Raw genomic sequence first — 16,754 nt, 5'->3', positions numbered from 1 at the left:
GGAGGCCACAAAATTATAGAAGCTAGATAAGAAAGATATCTGTCAAAGTTCTGATGGAGACTTCCATTTAGCATGAATGAGAACTTTGTCACGATGATATGATAAAACGACCAAGGCAAAAACATGCTTGTGTGTGAGCTGGAATTCCAGAAGCAATAATGACTTCTTCACACGTTGAAAACAAATAGTTCTGCTTCCTCCATTCTTCTAAAGTCATAAGTTTAGTTTAAGAACAATTGGAATAGATAAATGCGCTGAGTCATTTCGATGTGCTTTCTAAAATTCAGGTCTCTGAGGTGCACTTTGCTCTGTAACCACGAGAGATGGACACAAGGGAGGCCCAGATATGCCTCAGGATGCTGAAGTTTTAAGAAAAACTATTGCAAGACTTGCATTAAATTAATAATTTCTAGTCACAGTAATGGTAGTAGCCTTTCTTTTTAAAAGTGTTTCTTCAGTTAGAACACAGATTTACAGATTAAATCTGTCACAGGATTGCAGTTGTAGCATTTTTAATCACTTCCTGTTATTCTGCAGTTATGTTCTGCTTATCATTGTGCATCTTCTGCAGCTGAAAGAGGAATTGAGATGCTGTCGAAGTGACTAGATGTAAGCTGCAAATAAAGGGAACATCTCAAAATAGCTGAACTTGGTGTTTGTGGGGCAGGAATGGGTCTGTAAGAACCTGGTATTTTCTCTCAGTAACAACTTCTGTAGATTTGAGGTAGTGTTCTTTGTTGGCTTCATTTTTTGTTGTTTTGTTTTTTAGTGTATGGGATGTTGACTTGCTTTTTTTCTATTTTTTTTTTTTTTTCATTCTTGTCTGGTAGCCAGGGATTGAGATTTGTCATGTCATGAGAAGGTAGCAATGATCAAACACCTCTGAAAAAGCAACAAGTAATATAGCTCATCTCTGTGGGAATGTAGCTTGTGTAATCACATGATTACTGAGAGAAGTCCTGGGAAAGGTCAAGAGACTTGATGGAGATTGCATAGAAGATTGGTGAGAGTTTGGATTTTCAGTTGGACTATGAATGCATGGTTCCCTGTAGGCTCCTTTATGAGATGTACTTATTCTTACCTATGTCATTTCTGTGTCTGCTCTGAGCGTGAGGGGCTGTACACATGCATGGCTGTGTGTATGGTATATAGCAGTTTTCTTCTGTTGTGTGGATGCTTTTATACGTGTGTTTAGGATATGAGAATTTCAGCAGGTTCTTGTTGAGAGCCTGTTAATCCCTCGTGTCATTGCTGTGCTCCTTTTTCATTAGCTTCCCACACAAGTCTGCAGCTTTACCTCCCTCTTCCAAAGGCTTTCAATGAAATGAATCTATTTACCACTTCACTCCATTTTCTTAAGTCTAAGTTAAAAAAAAAAATCCTCACTGTTAGAAGTTTATAAGAGCAGCTATAGAAGTTTATAAGACCATGAGACCCCTGCACTTCATGACACTGGCAAGAAAGGCAGACCCTTTGTAATATATCTTGGGATAAAAAGTCCATAATCTTCTAAAAGTAATGTTAGAAGCTTGTGAGAGTTGGTGTCTTCTAGAAGCTCACATAGTCTACACTGTTTGAGATTAGATTCATTTGCTGAAGTAGATAATTTTGTATTGTGTACTTCTTGAAACACTGATAATGTTTCTGGGATGTTTTATCAGAAGACAAAAAATGATAAAGTCACAGCAATGCTCATTTGAAAAAGAACCAGGACTCTGAAAGAGGACAAGAAAATACATGTATGTGTGTATGTAACTAGAAAAGAAAAGTTGTGGTTTTTGTATCAGAGGACTGATAATCATGAATGTCTTAAGAGGTTCTCCACATTATTTTCTGATAGTGATATTCTGCAATCATGAAGAGCTATAGGTTGTCTCTATAACCCACAGCAGCGAAGGAACTGTAGGTCAGCTGCAGAAAGGAGGTGGAACCTTGGGGGCATCAAGCCAACCTCAGTTCTTGTCTGGACTGAGACCAAAGCCTCACCACAGTTAATGTGTTCTTGTAGCATTTTTCTATTGAAGATTGTTCCTGGTTTAAACTTCCCAATTGCTGAAAGCTTCTCTGCTGTGGCAAGATATTTGTCTTCATGTTGTCCTGGAGGCTAGAGGGCTTAAAGATTTTATGTAAAAGGCTCTGGACTTGAGAAATTTCATGAGAGCCTGGGATTTTTGAATTATGAATCTTATATTTATTTGGTGTTGAGTAACTCTCTGTATGACTTCCTCTTGGAAGGAAACAGAACTACCTTTTCTTTATGGCTCTGGGTAGATTTCTGTGGGAGGAGGAGTTGACCTGACCCTCACTTAAAGCAGAGATCAGAAAAGAGTAGTTGTCTCTAACATCTTAATATACCTCATTAGTTTGCAACCGATTTTTTTGCTGTATCCAAGCTCTCACTTCCATCTGCCATCAGCTTGCTGTGCCATCTGCACAGAAAGTCTGATTTGTAGCTTCTCTGCTCCAGTGGCTTGCCTCTTGTTTCAAAATGTTCCTATGACTCCATGTCCTCCAGAACTGCAAGTAACGTTTCCAGGGCACATACAAGGTGGGGTGACTGGGTGTCATGAGATTTCTTACCACGTGCCTCCACTGGGGCATATCAGGCTGTTAAACAACTGATCCAGGCTTTTTGCTGTTGTGGATATTTTCAAGTAATCCCTGTATATGGATAGATTTTTTTTCCTGTAGATTAGACATATGTGGGAATATATTTCCATTGTCTTCTGACACTGGTCAGGGAGGGGCCTTGAAGCAGGCAGTGGGATTTTTTTGCCTGTGGTTTGTCAACCATGGACAGTTCATGAGCTACACTGATTTTAAATAGGTGACAATTTGGTTCAAGCGTGTTCCTCCCATGGTTATTAGTGGGTAAAGATGAATTATGGACTGGGGGAAAGACAGGATTAACATTTCTTCCTGACCCATGCTGCATTTTTATTTTAGCATTAAAAGGCATGTTGTAGCAATGCTTTATGTTCCTGCAGTGAGAAAGAAGCCGTCCTCTACAGTAAAGTGTGTTTCCCAGTAGCATGTGTATAAGTGAGTTTTGAGTCAGGATCAAAGTCATTAAGTCTGTATTTTTACAGTGTTAGTTATAACCTTAGGGACTTATACATAAGATATGATGCATTGTAGAGAAACTATAGAAGTCTGAGACAGTTTTGCTAGTGTACCATAGAGAGAACAAGAGCCTGTTATTTTTTTCTACAAAAACTGAGGATGACTAGAGAAGACAGGACTGATTTCCAAGGAATTTTCCAAAGGGACAGAAAACGTTATTTCTTGAACCTTTGCAGTAAAGACACTGTAGGAATTATTGATTTCCATTAGCTGTACTTAACAAACACAGTGCTTATTTAAATGCATAATTCTTCTCATGCTGGATTGATGTATCTTTTTTTTTCCTTAATCCTTTTAGACACCTTTTATATATTATAATCTTAATAGATAAGATTATAAACTTAGAGTAATAAATGCTGGTGGAATATGTAATTTTGAGCTGATGTAAATTTTCTTTAAATAATGTGATAATATGTATTTCTTTTGAACAATGCGCTTATGAGCTTCCCTAGATCAAACTTCCATTTTGTGGCAGGGATAAATGCCTTAGACCTCCACTTTTAAGGATGTGGTATTAATAATTTCACTGTAAACCTTTGTTTCATGAACAGCCTAAATTAGTAAGCTCAGCATGGCCTGAATGTGCTCTTACTATGCATTCATACAGTACCTAGCACAGAAGGACCATGGTCTCATTGAGACACTGCAGACAATTATTGTGTTCTGTTCTGTTATTTGCACATTTTCCCCATGTGCATATTAGTCGGACTTCTTTCTGTCTTGATGCATAGAATATTGTGAAACTGTTTTGGTATGATAGATTCATTGATAGTGCATGCAGATAGATTTAAAATACTTTGTTACTCCAGAGTGTTATGTCCTCAAAGACCAAGAAGGTTATCAGCCGTAAACATTCTATTTTCATGTCGGTCTAAAAGGAAATTAGAATGAAGAAAGGCTTAAGAAAAAGTTTTAGTTGCTTCTTGTATGTGATATTCACGTAACATAGGGTGCAGTGTCCTGTGAATGTGTATTTATTTATGTAGTTCAAATAGTTACTAATTAGCAAGCATGTAGCTTATTTCTATAGCCAGTTGTCATATGCTGGTGGGGTTTTATTTGGTTGGGTTTTCTTTGGGTTATTCCTCCTCACCCAGTGACTCCAGATTCCCTGTTGTCCCTGTAGATGCTGAGTGGTAAACTTTATTGATTGTGATCTCACTTGTATGACTTCTGATTTTGAGGAAGATAGATGTGTGACAGTTTAAAACCACTTTGACAAACATTTTATCACAAGTTTTTCTTATGTGACTGCCAAGGTCTCCTAAATCAGAATTCACACCTAGGTTGAGGTTGAACTTCTGACATCTTTACATGGCCTTTGAGTGTGAGTATTAAATGGTTATGCAGGTAGGTGTAGTTGAAGCTGGTTAAGAAGAGTGGTGGGGTTTTTCTTTGTGTTCGGTTTCTTTCCTTGATTTGTTTTTTTATTGTTTTGTTTGTTTCTGTTTTTTTTTTTTTTTTTTTTTTTTTTTTTTTTTTTTTTTTTTTTGTGAACTAGTGTAGGAAATGTTCTTTGACTGAACACAGAATTTAAAAAATATACATCCTTCTTTCTGAACTGCTCATTTTCTAGCAGTGTATTAAAACTGGCATCCAAAATACTAGAAAGAAATGTGACAAACTCTCTATGCTTTGACTCAACCTGCCAGTAGCATCCCCTGCAGAGCTGAGTACAGAAAATGAACTCCAGGCTAATTTATCTGTTTTGCCAGGTCTAGGGGTCTAGGTTGCTGGAAGCAGTTTAACACGCAGTAAATTAAGGTCTGACTAAAATGCCATGTAGAGATGTAATAAACAAAGGCAAATTAAACCTATTAAATAGTATTTTCTTATGTTACTGTATATTCTTAAACACAGTAAAAATATTACTTCATATAATCTTTATTTTATATGACTCAGATTTATTTACAGTTGGCTTGGGTCCAGTTGAAACACTGTGGATAAAGACTTTTACAAGCTAAGTCTTTGCTTTGAAACCAAGAAGCATGCCTGAAACAAAAATCCAAATTTTTAAAATGTATTCACTTCAGAACTAAATTTAATATCTGTGGACACAGGTTCATAATTGAAATATCCAGGTTGAATGCTCTGGGGTGCTAGACTAAGATCTCAAGGTTCCTGTATTAGCCCAGCTCTAGTATTTAGGTATCTGATTTGCCTGCATTTCGAACCGTGTTAGCTAAGCATTCCTCAGATATTAATGCAGTAGTAGTGCAACATTTCTTTTTCTGTAACTGCAGACAACTCAGGCAGAGAGCAGCTGTGTAAATTATTGACCTGAGGTCAAAGAGGAAATATGGGAGAATCAAATCCAGTTTTGATTTAGGCTCGTGGAAAAATGGTCTTTGCACTAGTATGACCTCCTGAAGTTCCATCCAACCTGAGTTATACTGTGATGTGTATGGAAATCAAATTATTTACATTTCACTGAGGACATATTTGAAATACTGAATTAGGGATTCCAAAATCAGAGTTAATAAGACTTGGACGTGCAGCTCTCCATGGTGTTGCTGACTGACTCAACATAAGTGAAGGATAACGTGTATGTATTTGGATATGTTCTTCTTTAGTATTACCGGGGAGATAGACTGTTTTGTAGATATGTGCTCCATGTTCCACTTAGAAAATAATGCTGTTGGTATAAAAGCTGTGTTTAAATGTACCTATCCTTGTCCATGGCAATTTTGATTTCTATGTCACCTTGTACTGCAGCTGAGACTGAAAGCACTGCTGTCTTGCCTTGTATTGTGTGCAGTTGTTACCAGACCTGACTGTGCTGTTATAGGAAGTGGGTTGAAAGGGCCTTATAAATCAGCCCGTGAGCATTAACCCATACTTAAGGGGTTGGCCTAGCACAGTCTTTGTGAGACTCTGGGTTTCTTGACAGATGCTAAAATGCTGGATTCATTTCTCATCTCTGTGCTCTCAGTGTTTCATCAATCTGACTTGTACCACCAGTGGGGAGAATTCAGACAAAACTCTACAAGTGCAGAACTGGGCTGCAGGGAAGTAGATTGTGAAAAGAGATAGAGATGGAGATAGAAGATGGTCACCAGAAGCTGCTGGAGGGAAAGAGAAATTTGGGAGTTGGAGCTGTGTGGTAGAAAGACTAAGATTACACTATCAGGCATGCTGGAGTTGGAGGATAGACGAAAGAGACACGTGAGTGAAGGGAGACTGAATTTGAATGGTGAACCATGGGAGAAACTTGGGAATTGCAAGGCAAAGAGGTAAGCCCTGGGAAGTAGTAGGCAGAGGAAGTGATAGAAGAAAGCAAAAAATCAAAATGTAGAGAGAGGTTTGGTTTTGGCTGGGCAAGAAATCTAGACTTTTATTACAGTAAATTAATTCTAAACTTTGTTCTGCTAATATTTCTGATAAGAGCCCTTATTGTTTTTTCCTGAAGTTACAAAATTTGATTATACATATTTAGTTCTGTATTATTCCAATGACATTTTACAGAATAGATGTGGTTGCCCACCTAGCAGGCTGAAAATACTGCATGAACCTGCTGACAATTCAACTGGCATCATTCCTGTTCTACAGGGGGGCAAGATTTTCAGGCAATAAAGGGTGGTGATTTTCTTTATTCTTTGAAGGTGACAGACATTGAAGACATTCTAGTAGAAATTGTAATAGCCTTAGAAACTGAGTCAGATTAATTCCTGCTGGAGCTCTACTGGCAAGCTGAAGTACAGCAGAGCAAACACTTCAGAAGGAATGCAGGTTGCCATGTGTATGTTGTCAGCCAATTGTTTCTTTTTTTTTTTTCAACGTGAGATAAATGGTTTAATGTTAATGACAGGTGCTACATTAATGGTGCTGCAGGTGACATTATCTACCCATAGTGAGGAACAGTGATAAATAAATGTGCCTTCCTGCAAGAAAGAAGATGATAATTTAGACTCTGCCTGTTCAGTTTCTGTACATACATGCTTGCTAGAAAATTCTCAGAGATTGCCTAAACCTGATGAATTACTTTTCCCCTGCATATGATGCATTCAATTGTTTAGTGGGTTGAGGGCAATATGATTGAATCTATTGCTATTCAAAGTATTTAAATCTTTTAATAGCAAGATGTAAGATATTCACAGATGGTGGGAAACACTTAAACTTCTGGAATGGAATTTCTGAATTAAATTTCTGTTTAGAAGTTTAAATTGACTGAAATGCGGAAAATAGATTTATTACCCACTCCCCACATTTACTGTGAATTAGCTTGTGCTTTGTGTTTTGTGAGCTCCTAGACCAAAACTGAGTCTTTGAGAGCAGTGGTTTAGAGCCTCAGGAAGCATATCTCTACTCCCTTAACTCTACCATCAATATAACTGTGACAGTTTACAACTGCTGAGGCTCTGCCCTACGGATTTAGTGCTGGATGGTGGGATGATGTTTCTGGTTTAGTTCTTTGAATTCTAAGAATTTTCTCCCTTTGCTTTTCATGCCTCTGTAAAGGTTGCATTCTTTGCTTGGTGTTTTTAAATCCCTCCACAGGATCTTTGACTGCTGTTGCCTAAAATTGTAAGGCTTTTTCTTACCTTCTGAAGCCTTTTCCAAGCCTTGCTCTTTCCTGTTGCTGCTATCCTTTGTCTACTTCCTTTACCTGCACTGACACTTGGAGATGTTTCCTTTTCCACTGTCCATTTACCTTTTCTTGTTATTTTTATGAAGATGCTTCCAGAGCAGAAGGTGAAAGAAACTATCTGGAATATTATCACTCTCTTCTTTCTTGAGTCTCACTTCATGAGCCATGAGTACCATGAGAAACTGGCCAGCCAGGATTGGCTAGACAGGGAAGAAGTCAAAGCTAGCATATTAACTAGTCCTATTTCAGTGATGTTTGGCTACATGAGGGAGGTTCCTATAGAACTACAGTGTTGTCTGTCCTTGTTATGAGATGCAGTGGTAGTCCATAAGAGTGCCTAATGAATATGATCAAGGAAAAGACTGAAAAAGTGACTTACCCAAAGTCTGCAGAGAAGGTCAGTAGCTAAGCTCCATTTCCCCCCCACATAATCATAAATTGTAGCCATATTAAGTTCATTGAACCTCGAGCTGTTGCTGCTGGATCATCAGCATCCTTCCTGATCAGCTCATGATTTGACTCTTTTATTGTGCTTATCAAAATGAAAGAAACAACTTTTCTCAGTAAGTAAAGCGTTAGCACTTCCCAGTTAGTTAAAACTGGTAACTCAGTGCTAAACTAAGGAGCACTTGTGATTTCTTCATGTCTTCCACCTAGAGAAGCCTTTGAATGTATTGACCTTTTTGGTTGCTCCCTAGGAGAGGGTGAGTACATTCCTGCCTGACCTATCTTTGGGCCAACTGCCCTGCACAGAGAATGGAAATGAATTGTGACTAGGGAGGTTGCAGTGGTGATGTGCATCTCTGCTGTGGTGATGTTTCTACCAGTGGAGAATGCTTTTTGGGCCTGATGTGTGACAGGGACTGTGTAAAATGCCAACACACTGTTGCCTTACCAGGAGTAATATGAGGACCTCTTGCTGCCTGCAGGCTGAAAAAGGAAAGAAAATGGTCAGCAGTATTTTCTCATGTGTGAACAAACCTGTGCTTGTGCCTGACTCAAAGCTCTTTGAATTTTTTCTTTTTTAATTTCATGGAGAGTGAAGGGAGGATTTATTTTAGGCCAATTGACTTTTAAGTGCAGAATATGTACTTCAGATTTGAAGGTGATCAGTTAATCAATCGTGTTTGTCAATACTGTATATGTTTACTATAGTTATTTGGTTGTATAGGATTGTTTAGTAATAGCACGTGATGAGAGAGTTCTTACTTGGAAAGACTATCTGGGATCATCTCCAGAACTGCTTTAATCTGTGGATATTTAGGGCAACTAAGTTTAGTAAGTACTACTTAGGTAATTAAAGGTTGGAGCTGGGCTGCTTTCTCTGCAAGACAGTGGACTGGTAGTGCGAAATTAGTCAATTTGGTTCAGTGTTATCTTCTGAACAGCACCAAGCCTGGTCACCCAACTCACTTTTATTTTTCTGTTGTCTTGGGGAGGGGGTTGGAAAGTTAAATTAATATTGTGTTTCATGTAGTCTAGGAGGTAGTAAAACTATCTCAAATTGCTTAGGCTGAAAGGGGTACTTACAGCTGGAAACAGTCACAACACCTGTTTTGCACTCTGGACTCTAATTTGCTTTAAAGAAAAAAATGCAGACTGGCTAAAGAATGATTAAGTCTCTGCTAAATAACTTCTTGTGAAATTCTTTTTACTTAGTGTTTCACCAGTTGCTCCTTAGATATAGGTACAAAACCAATTTGTACATGTAAGAAAGGTGTTACATTAAAAAGAGATAGTTGCTCATTTCATACAAGCTTTTCTGGGTCTTAAAAAGTACTATATAAATTTCTGTGTAAGCTCAGTGGCTTTTGAAATTGTTCAGATTTGGTGGAGTACATGAAATTTTTTGCAGAACCTTTTGGTTTTGTTGAAGATTTTCAAAATTCAATGTTTTCTTCATTATTCAGTCCTGTTGCTGGATTGAATACTACACAATGCCACTGGCATTACTATTATTCTGGGATGAAATTGCAGATGAGATGGGAATAATGATGCATGTACTCTATGCTTCTTACAACTAAAGACAACTCTATGCTTCTTACAACTAAGACAACTGTAAAGTTCTTACAGCTTCTCACAGCTAAAATTCTTTCCTTCCATTCAGTGATCAATTCCAAATATTCTGGTTGTGCTGCGTTGCTGACTCCAGGCTGGACTGTGAATGGAGCACTGCAGTACAGCTCTGAGGAAACTCTGAGGATACTTCCTGCCAGGGGCTCAACTCTGTGGGTTAATTCTCTCCTCCAAAGGGTTTTCAGCTGTGAGAGGCTGCACATCTGGTGACTTGTGGAAGAGATGAGAACCTGCCGTATCCAAAGTGCAGAGGGGAAATGGCTGTGTTGGACAGTGCTGGCCGTGTGCCTGTCTGTGCTAAGACTTGTGACATCTCACTGGGCTCAGATGGTAATAGGGTGGTATGTCCTGATTCTGCAGTGCCTACAGACATGACCCCAAACTGAGATCTTGACCACTGTTATAAGAAACCAGATTATCATCTATTCTGTATAGAAGACTAAGTTCAGTCACAAAGTACTAAGTGGAGACAGGTGTTTTCTTTGCCTTCTTTAGAGTTTTTTTAACAACAAAATCTTGCATCTGTTTTTGTAAGTAATAGATACTTTGTAAATCTCTTGTTTTAATGGCAATTTTATTATAGTATCTGTAGAATCAGTAGTTCTGTGCATTGACATGAAATACAGAGAACTGCATGATAACCCTATACACCAGTCTTTACTGCAAGAGATTTAGATCCAATACTTCAGTGTAATACAAGGACTAGAAAGTCCTCGGTTCTAGCTGTGCCTGCAGCAGTGAATTTCTTTGGAACTTTACCCTATATTCCTTCACGCCAGAAAAATACTTATTTTTTTTTTTTTTTTCTCTCTCTTTTCCCAGGGAGCAAAACTATAATTCAACACTAGCGGGGAACCTTGATCTCTATTCCTTCTACAAATATGACCTAATTAGATTGGCCTCTAAATGTGGAAAGCATCTTTATAGTAGTAAGCCTTGTTCTCCATAGAAAGTGAATATGATCTTGGATTTCCCAATGGTAGATTTGCAAACACTTAGGTGGCACAAGATAAATTCTGATTTAGAATGAGTATAAATATGATGTAGCTTGTCAATGAGGCACCTGTTTCTTGCCCTCAGATTATTCAGTTCATTGCTCTGATTATTTCTTTTTTCCTCTGCAAAAATACTTTTCCTTCTTTTCTATCTGTAAAATGGATCTCTTATATGGAAAAAGCAAATGGATTGCTTGTTTTAAAGTAATGTGCTCATATGAGGCATTTACAGGAGTAAAAATTCGAAGTTACAGTCATTATGTTCCCAAAGAATGCATTTCTATTCTACAAGCAAACTTACTTAAATATAAAGGAGACAATAGTAATCTTCTTCTTTATGCAAATAGTGTAGCATACCCTTCAGTGTCTTCCTCTTTTAGTTGTGCAGTGACATTATATACTTAATCTTGGAGAGGCATTTGGATCGTATTATTTAACAGCCGTGGGTAAAAGCCTCTTGCAATTATGAGATTAGCAAGAGTTACACTATGTTTTGATTCTTCCTGCAGACTGATACATGAATACGTGTGTGCTTTGACTAGATATGTTTGTCTTTATTTTCCTTTCTCTTTTGGTTTTTCCCCCCCCTATTTTTCCTTTAGAGAAAAATTCTGTTAGCTGAAAGATTTTCAAAGAACGTAAAAGGCTTAAATGCCATAGGTGTTCCTTCAGTTGCTGCTCTGAGTGCCAGACACCTTTGCAGTTGCAAAGTAACAAAATCCAAGAATAGAAATTTGGAATTTGGCTTTACTGGCTGTTGATCTGTATGGTCTGTGTTTTACAAGAAGATAATTTGGATCATTTGATTTCCTTTAAAACGAACTTGGGGAAAGTAGTTTACGTTTTCTTCCTTTTGGGAAAACATTCATTCTCCGATACATGAAGTTACAAACACATAATTAAAGCTCTGAGAAAAATCATACTGTTGTAAGGTATGAATTACTGGTAAGTTTATGCTAACTAAAATATCTCTGGCTTTTTAGGACATCATGCATCACTGTATTTATTAGTTCTTAACTAAAATATTTAACTTTATGATGTTGAATAATTTTATGGGGAAAAATATCTGCTTATTCACAGGCTTGAAAATAGCACCAGGTTGGCTTTCATAGATCAGCACAAGCTCCTATTTCTTGACGTTGTGTAACAGCTGTTGATGTGATGCTGCAATTTAAACTTCAGAAAAAGCTGATTAGTGTAAACCTCCCACATAGCGTTGAGGACAGGCTGGAGGCACAGCTCAAGTGAAATGACCCACGCAAACATGGTCGCACTTCAGTGTTATGGGAATAGTCCAACCTCACAAAGTTACTCGGAATATATGTCTAGGTTTAGATGTTTGTATTTATTTGGTTTAGGTGTTAGGTTATTTTTTTGTTCAGTTGACACTGAGGTACTGGCACACACAGAGCAGTACCTGGATGAACCATTTCTGCTTCAGGATAAAGCTGTCTGGAGCTGGAAGTTTGTTACAATACTCCATGCTATAATGTGTTCATTTTGGTTTGAAGGGCAGATTTTTAAGTAAAGGTGGATCTAATTCGTGATTTCACTTGGCTCACTTGAGCCAATATTCAGATTTAGTACAGCATTTATGCAGAACTTTAACACTGAAACATGTAATTGACCTGAAGTTGTTGATCTTGTAGTGAGCTGAGACCTTTCCTATGCCTTGGGAAGGATCATTATTGTTTCAGACAAAACAGGGTCTTAGAGTCAGGCAGGAATGAAAGGTTTTGAGTTTGTTGGTTTTTTTCCTTTTTCAAAGGAGTATTTTGGTGTTGTACTTTAGCAGGACCCCTACAAACACCCCCTCCTAGCAAATTCAGCACTGGACTGTCTTATCTAGTGGAAGTTAGGATCTTGCAATTATTGTCTGTGAATATTACCTGCATGCAGGTTCTCTGATTTACATGAAGGATGATATGCTCCTAAGAAGCACTGCTACTCAAAATGGGGAATGGAGATTTTACATCTTTTTTTGTCTATTGTATTTACATGGTCTGTAAATCTAGTGTGTGAGCTGACCATCTAATGACCTTTAAAAATGCAGCCTTTGGAGAGATGAAGAGGGATTTGTTAGTTGGCAGATTTGTGCTAGCAAGCTTCAGGTTATTTACGGAAGTCTGGAATTTTGTGCTCTTGGATTTAAAGAATACTGTGTAATTCAGATCAAAGGCAAAGTATTAAAATCTTAATTCCACTGGGAGAAATATCCTTTATTTTGGCATTCTCAGACATTATTCTCGATTCATGTACTAATTTACCTTATAAAGAGAAAAAAGTTAAAGTTTTCTCATAATTTTCTGTGAAATCATTTTTCTTTCACAGTAGGACTACGTGGCAGTCTGTGAAGGTTATTTTTAATTTTAAATGGTGAAACAGCTCTGATATAAAGTCAGACAAAATCATATTTACTGTTTATATTTCCCCTTTTAATTATATAGTGAAAAAATTGATGTGGTTAATTTAATTGTTAAAACACTGAAATATCCCTGTGTCATCAAAACTGTTAGTGTATAAGCAGTGATAAGTGATAAGGAGGAGGAAGGGAGCTCACAGAAAGGACATTTCAAAACTATTACAGTTGCTGTTCTAGAAGAGTGTTTAAATCCGTACAGATGAAAGATGCTAAATTGTATTTCTGTAGACTTTTACAAGTGACTTAAAATTCATGGGTTATACATCTGAAAAAGATCACAGTGGAACTAATTTGTCTGGTGGAAAGCAAAGTAACCATTGCTTCAAATGTTTCCCTCTCAAACGATGAAAACTGATCTGATTGTGCTGCCTAGTGCACAGAAGTACCTTGGATCTTGTTAGATGACTTCAGATGGTAAAACAGGAACTGTAAATCTCTGTATTTGAGGCTGTTTGTTGTCCTGTGGAAAAGTGCCAGATGACGTTAGAAAGTGTTCTATGTGGTCTGAAAGCACTGTGTGAACCTTAAAGTTTAATTTCTTTGCCTATTTCTGTGCATCCAAAGCTATGGAGCGGATACTGGCAGTGTGATAAATGTTCTTGTAGTGTGAGTTGCACCCATCCATGGAAATTGTATCTCTGACAGTGAAATAACTGGGTGTATTACTGAAAACGAATAGATTCCATTCCTATAAAAATCAGTAAGGAAAATTCCCTCGAACAGGAAATGGAAATAGGATGTAGAGTGGGATTTTAAGGACCTCAATACTTACGCATAGACATAGGTATATCTGTGAAGTCTTTGGAGTAAATGTGCTCAGTTCTCTGGGTATCAGTTGAAGTTAGATGTCTTTGGCAGTCTTACTAACTGCATCCTTAGGTACCTGGATATCTTGGCACTTCAGCAATAGAGGTTAAGTTAAATAAAACTTTCTGCCCTGTTTCAGAGGAACTGTATTTTCTTTCTGAAATGATGTAGGCCTCCAAACCTGAATCACACCTGCAGTGCATCCACAGAAGTTGGTGAGGGCTTTTGAATGCAAAAGGAGCTTTTGCAAGTGGATGAGTTGCCAGCACTACAGAATTTTTCACAGTAAACACAAGGAACAAGTGAGGGACAGTAAAGTAGCAGGGAGCAAGTCTCTGACTATAGGAGAATACTCATGTTCAAAAGTTAGCAGTTCTTGTGGGGCAGGTTGGAAACTGTGGGGCTGTTTTGCCTTGCTTTTTTACTCATTTTGGACAGATTTGCTAGTAAATGTGCAAAGATGCAAAACTGTTCTGCTGTATGTATCAACTTTAGGACTGTAGTTGACATAGTTACAGTCTGTATCTTTTGGGGTTTTTTAAGGAGAGCTGATACTTCCTTGAATTAGTGACTAGTGAGATGTGAGAGAACTATTCTGGAAGTGGAAGGATTTAAGTTTATTTTTAATTTAAATGGCTATGGTAACAGTGGCTTGTGCTGAATTCAGTCTCACTGAGGTGTATAAGGAGTGCTTTGAATACACCTAATTGTTCTATTCTCTCTGGAGGCTTTAGCAGACTTCAGTGCTGTTTCACCTTGCTACTGGAGTGCAGTGTTGCTCAGGTGGAATGTAGTTGTCTCTTTCCTTATGAAGGCAGTAGCTCTGGGCAAGTGAAAGTGCCTAGGGAGCTTGCAAGATAAATAGGGAGGTGCTGTATTCGTGCTTCCTCCAGGGACAGGTAACTGCTAATGCAAACTTTCTGGATCATTTCTTTATTTACTCAAGTTCTATATTAATCCTGGTTTAGTCCAAAATTTGGTAGTGCTCATCTAATCCTCTATGTTTCAGGCCTCATTTGTGTATTTTGACTAAAAATACCCTTATGCCTCACAAACATGCAATGAAGTTTTGTGCTTTAGACAGAAAAGCTATGCTAGAGTAATGGAAGCTGCAGAATACTACAAACTGAAAGATGGTCATAGCCACAGAAGGCTATTAGCACTAGGCAGTTAGTTATGTTATGCCCAAGACACACTTAAATTGTTTCTCAACTGGAACATTGCATTTGAAATAAATCCTCCCTGAAAATATTTAATGACAAAATTACAGACTTTTCAAATTGCATACCACATCTCATACTATAGTTATTTTAGCTGCAAATTTTAAATAATGATCATGTGTTCAGAAACAGTGATGATAGTGTTGTTGGATTATTTTTAACCTGTTGAATATTTGGCACTCTAGACAGTAGTAAGCACTTACCATTAAGTTTGGTTCACTGTAGTGTGTATTATGCTGGTTGTTTATGGTGAGAGTAGTTTGCAAGTGACATTAACTGTTTAAAAAAAAAAAATAGAGACTGTTGTCATGTAGACCGTGTTTATCCTCAATGGAGACAAGCATCTCAAATGATTTGTACACTGACAGATGAATTTGGGGTCTTACTTTTCTGTTTTGAAACAAGTATCCTTTGTGTTATGTGAGTGAAATTCAGTCTCCAGAATCACAGTTCTAAGTACATTTTGGTAATGGCCCAGCTAAGATGGTAGAAAGAAATGTGACTCCTAATTTACCGTTGCATTGTATTCCTTTACATTTTGCCTATGACTTTTCATTTTGCTTTGAATAGTCTTAGGTTTTTGAGAGTTGCTGTCTTCAAGAGACTCTTCTATGTTTTTAGAGGAATTTGTGTATGTGTGACTTTGAATGATGTTTTGTTGTCTCATTTGTTGCTGCAGCAATCACTAGTCTCTCTCATGGAAGTGACAAGAAATGTGTCGTATATACAAAATACCTGGACATTTCCTTTATTCATTTCTTATTGATTACATATAGTAGAGGGAAGAGGTTTAGGAAGTAAGAATTAGGATATTGTGCACACTGTCACCACCTGCAAACAGACAATATGATTTTAAAATGGCAGCTGACGCTTTCTGCCAGATTTGGATCTCGTGTTGGACACTAGAAATAATTTAGGACTCTTGTTCTCTCCTTGCTCTTCCAGAGTGGCAATTCATCCTCTAAGCATTGTTAGTATAGAGTGCTCCAAATCTGCTTTTCTCACCAAGCAGTCACTGTTGACTCCCTCCTCGTCACCAAATCTGTCACACAAGCTCCTTTCATCAGGCAGTCCAGCCACCAGTGCTGCTGTTGCTCACTGCCCCAGGCTGCAGCTCAGTTCTCTTCACTTGTGACTGAAACCTGCACTGAAGGATTTCATTCTTCAGAGGGCCAAGTCTACAGAAGCTGAGACTGAAGCCCTAGACACTGTACTGTCCATCATCTTACTGGTTATCTTCTAACCAGTGTACCTTTGAGTGGTTTTTTTATGATTCTTGTTCTTCTGAGCATGCACACATGATCTGTCCATCATTATATATCTTATATTATACCATTATATATCTTCTTCATACTATATACTTTTGAGCTATGTATTTAAGTAATTCCCAGTAATTACTTAATATGTAATATTCTCATTGTACATTATCACTAGCTCCTGTGTGGAATGTCACTGTTATGTGTGGACTGCAGGATTTCTGCATGCTTCATTACTTGCTGGTTTCATTTGCAAGGTATCTTTCA

This window comes from Sylvia atricapilla, chromosome 6 (assembly GCF_009819655.1).
Source record: "Sylvia atricapilla isolate bSylAtr1 chromosome 6, bSylAtr1.pri, whole genome shotgun sequence".
Taxonomy (NCBI): Eukaryota; Metazoa; Chordata; class Aves; order Passeriformes; family Sylviidae; genus Sylvia; species Sylvia atricapilla.
This window is presented reverse-complemented; position numbering follows the sequence as displayed.